The following is a 4,687-nucleotide window of genomic DNA, read 5'->3' as shown; positions in this document are numbered from 1 at the left end:
GAGAGAGAGGAGAGAGAGAAAGTACCCACCAGTGGGGTGTGCTGTGTCACAATTCTTTTTCTTTCTTTCTCCATCTCGTCATGTTTTGACAGGTAGGCACCTGGCATACTTTCAAGCTGACAGGGCTGAGGTCAAACCATGGTTGGCCATGGGATCCAGTTGCCTATACATAGGACTTAACCACTATCATTGCAAAAGTGGCCCAAGAGAGATAGGTATTTGTGACAAGGTCTCACATCGTAATCCTTCCTGAACCACCCTCCTAATCAGCGAGGACCAGACGCACAAAACACTGCCCCCAACCTATTTAGGTTGGACCAGAAATGGAACCCAAGCTTCTCTACAACCTCAAGCATTACAGTGATTCTTTCCCACTTGTGCTGCTGCATCTGGACCAGGATAGATGCAATTTGATTTAGAATGACAGAACAAAGAAATGTGATTTAGCCTGCACCCAGCAGCGATGTGGCATCCCCACTGCAGGGTTGAACTACTTGGTCAAGGTCCATGTGGTGGCCGTAGAAGTGCACCACTTGGCTCCTTACCAGGGAGACTCTGCTGCTGAGAGGGAAGTCAACCAAAAGCCACTGGCTGCCACATCTTTGCAGTTCTCTTCCACGTTCACATTGAGGCCATTCTTCTTAGGCTGCTCCCACCTGGCAGGGGTACTAGAGCCAATTTCTACCTGATGTAGGACTCTTACAATGGGCAATTGTGGGGCGAGCAGATGGCGTAGTGGTTACATTGCTGGACTCCCACATGGCTGACTGGTTCAAGTCCCTGATGAGGTGGCTTGAAATTCATGCCAGGCGCATGTGTGTGCATGCCTAAGATCCTGGGAGGAGAATGGAGAAGGGATTGCAGTGTGGCCATCCCCCCTGTGTAGGGGGGTGATTTCTCACTTTCCCTCTCACTGTCTCTGTCTCTATTTCTCTCTCTCTCTGGTAAGCGCGCGTGCCCAAAGGCAAAACTCTCAAAACAACAACAAAAATGGGCAACTTTTGTTTTTTAAAAAAGATCTGCCAGCAGATGTGTGTGCTCAAAGGAAAGAGACAGGGTTGGGGAGTGGGGAGGAGCAAGAAATCTCCCCTAATGAGGAATTGTCACACCACACACAGTTCCTTCTCCTCCATCCCTCCCTCCTTTTAGGATTTGGGGCGTGCATGCACACGTGCCCAATCTGTTTCTCAAGCTTCTGGGTGGGAGGTGCAGGGGTCATGGTAGTGGGATAAGGAATTGATACTGGAAGGGAAGGTAACCAATAAAGGGTGCGATACCAAGATTAGGCAAATGGGGCTTAGTCTTGCAGGGGAACACTCAGAACTAGTTCAATACACATGCCTCAGAATTATTTCATCCACATGGTGAGAATGTTCTCAGAGGGTGTAAGGGGAGGGGAAGATGTGCTGATTTCCCAGCACTAAGAACATGATGATCAGAAGGATTGTGGGGAGGGTGGCTACTGACAATGTCAGCTGTAGATTGCAGATATTCTACAAGGGAACTGAAGGCGTGATGTACTAGAGCCTAAACAGAGGAAGAGGTCTATTACAGGTAAGGTAGTCAGGAAAGGCGTCCTGGAGGAATCTTGAAAGTTAAAGGGGGTCTATTGGAAAAAGAGTATCTGGCGTAAAACAGCAAGTGCAAATGTGCCAAAGTGCTCACTGGCTTACAGTGTTTGGGTAGAAACGAGGAGGCCAGGGCGGGTGTAGATGAGGAAGGACAAGGAAGTCAGGGGATGGTGTCAGAAAGATCAACGGTAGCCCATTCAGACAGGGCTCTTGGCATTAGAGTTAAGAGTTGTGTTTGTGACACTACAGCTGGGGCTGGCTCTGTAATCTATTAACCATCACCTCCTGTCCACCTTCTTCCTAGCTTTTCTCACCTCTAGTAACCACTATTCTACTCTTTCTCTCTTTTCTTCTTCTTTTTTTTCCCCTAAGGAAAAGATTATACACAGATTTTTAATTCACTTTTCCCCTCATGGAAAGTTGAAATATTTTTGTATAAATTACATAGTTTATGCCAACCAAAATTAATTTCGCAACAGTAAATGATGAGCTCCATGTTTTAACAGAGCAGTGCACCCAAGGAGATGCACCACAAATGTTAATAGTGCACTGCAGAACCACGATGGCCGCCAACTACCGGTGTTTTCTGAATTAACACCCCTAAGAGGATAAACCAAAGCCTACCAAGCCACACTTGGCTAACTTGGCATACTGCCATCAGAGCCATTGGCATTCATCAGTTTTCTCAGATGTCCCTACCAACACAGGCTTCATCAGAGGTTCTTCTTTTTAAAATTGGGCTTGTGTGCTCACCGGAGAAAGACACAGAGAGAGGGAAAATGAGAAATTACTTCCCTGGTGGGAATGGCCATGCCACAATCCCTTCTCCTCCATCCGCCTCTTAGGAGTTTGAGCATGCGCACAAGGCTGGCATGTGTTTCAAGTTGCTGGGTCTGGGACTTAAACCACATGGTCAATCATGTGGGATCCATTTGCCTTAACCACCATACCACCTGGTTGGTCCCTACTCTCTCCTAAGAGGTCGATATTTTAAGCTTCTCCACATGAATGAGAACATATGGGAGTTCTCTTTCTGTGCCTGGTTTATTTAATTTAACACAATGTCCTCCAGACTCATCCATCTTGCCTTGAATGATAGGGTTTTATTCATTTTTTGAGAGAGATTTTTGCCATAGGGCACCTGTGCTCACTGGTGAGACAGAGACAGAAAGCAAGAAATCATTCTCCCCCTGCGAGGATGGCCACCCTGCAATCCCTTCTCTTCAATTCTCCTCTTAGGATTTTGGGCACTTACGCACATTCATCCAGTGTGAATTTCAAGCTACCAGGTCTGGGACTCAAGCCGCAGTTGACTACATGGGAGTCTCAACCACCATGCCACCCACAGGTCCCAGGATTTTATTCTTTTAATGGCCAAATAGTATTTCATTATGTTTATATAGCAAATTTTCTCTATCCATTTATCTATTGATTGACATTTAGGCTGATTCCATATAATGACTATTGTGAATAGGGCTGAAATAACATGGGAATGCAGATGTCTCTTCCTACTTATTTTCTTTCCTTCGGAAATATACACAGAAATGTATTACTGGGTCATTAGGCAGTTATATTTTTGGCCTTTTGAGGAACCTCCATACTGTTTTACATAATGACTGTATTACATTCCCATCTGCAGTGTATAAGCATTTCCTTTTCTCTACATACTATCAAGTTTGTACATTCCCATCTGCAGTGTATAAGCATTTCCCTTTCTCTACATACTATCAAGCTTTTTTTTTTTTTTTTTGTCTTTTTTGATGATAGCCATTCTAACTGTTGTGAGGTTAAAAACTCACTGTGGTTTTCATTTGCATTTCCCTGATGATTGGTGATGCCAAACATTTTTCATGCCCTTTTTGACCTTTGATATGACTTCTTTTGAGAAATATGTCTTCAGATCATTTGCTTATTTTAAAAATCAGATTGTTTTTTTTCCTGCCGAGCTGTTTGTTCCCTGTATATTATGGATATGAATCTCTTGGTGGATGAATAATTTGCAAAATTTTCTCCCATTCTATAGTTTGTTTCTTCACTCTGTTGATTGTTTCTTTTGCTTTTTAGTTGACATAATCCCATTTGTCTATTTTTGCTTTTGTTGCCTGGGCTTTTGAGATCTTCATTAAAAAGAAATCTTTGTCCAGGGAACCAGCAGATGGTGTATTGGCTATGTTGCTGGACTCCCATGTAGTCAGCTGCGGTTCAAGACCTGGACCCAGTGGCTTAAACTCACGCCGGGCATGTGTGCGTGTGTGCCCAAGATCCTGAGAGGAGAGTGGAGGAGAAGGGATTCTGGTGGACCATCACTTCCCATCTCTCTCTTTCTTTCTGGCGAGTGCATGTGCCCTATAGCAAAAACCTCTCCCCCACCAAAAACAAAAAAATCTTTGTCCAAATCAGTGTCTTGAAGCATTTCTCCTGTTTTATTCTGGCATTTTGAGTTATTACATTTAAGTCTTTGATCCATATAAAATTGATTTTTTTATATGGTGGGAGGTAGGGAATCTAGTTTTATTTTTCTGCAAATAGATATTGAGTTTTCTCAGTGAATGCTCTTAGTGCCTTCATCAAAAATCAGTTAGCTTGGGAATCAGCAGTTAGCGTAATGGCTATGTCGCTGGACTCCCACATAGTCGACTGCGGTTCGTGTCCCGGACCCGGTGGCTTAAAACTCACGCAGGGCACTTGTGCGTGTGTGCCCAAGATCCCAAGAGAATGGAGGAGAAGGGATTGCGGCATGACCATCCCCCCGGGGGGGGATTTCTCGCTTTCTGTCTCTCTGTCTCTCTCTGTCTGTCTGGCGAGCACACACGCCCTATAGCAAAAAACCTATCAAAAAAAAAATCAGTTAGCTTGGGGCCAGCAGGGGGCATGATGGGTAAGGGCTCTGGACTCCCACATGGCTGACCATGGTTAGAGTCCTGGAACCACCAGGAAGCTTTCTCAGATTCCCTCTCTCTCTTTCTCACTCTGCTCCTCTCTGGTCAAATTTAAATAAACAAATAAACAAACAAATAAAATTAAGTTAAGTAAAATATTTTTTTGTTTTTGAAGGGGTTTTTGCTACAGGGCTTGTGCATTTGCCAGAAAGACAGAGAGAGAGACAGAGAGACAGA

At 44.4% G+C, this 4,687-nt stretch overlaps 1 non-coding gene across 1 annotated transcript; it reads right to left on the bottom strand.

Annotated features, from left to right (window-relative positions):
• Positions 1–2,219: 2,219 nt before the first annotated feature.
• On the bottom strand, positions 2,220–2,299 carry LOC114007035 (small nucleolar RNA SNORD74). Its single transcript, XR_003548694.1, has one exon. It is a non-coding gene; the product is annotated as a small nucleolar RNA SNORD74 (small nucleolar RNA).
• Between the last annotated feature and the right edge of the window lie 2,388 nt (positions 2,300–4,687).

This window comes from Tupaia chinensis, unplaced genomic scaffold (genome assembly GCF_000334495.1).
Source record: "Tupaia chinensis unplaced genomic scaffold, TupChi_1.0 Scaffold000115_1, whole genome shotgun sequence".
NCBI classification, from domain to species: domain Eukaryota; kingdom Metazoa; phylum Chordata; class Mammalia; order Scandentia; family Tupaiidae; genus Tupaia; species Tupaia belangeri.
This window is presented reverse-complemented; position numbering and strand designations above follow the sequence as displayed.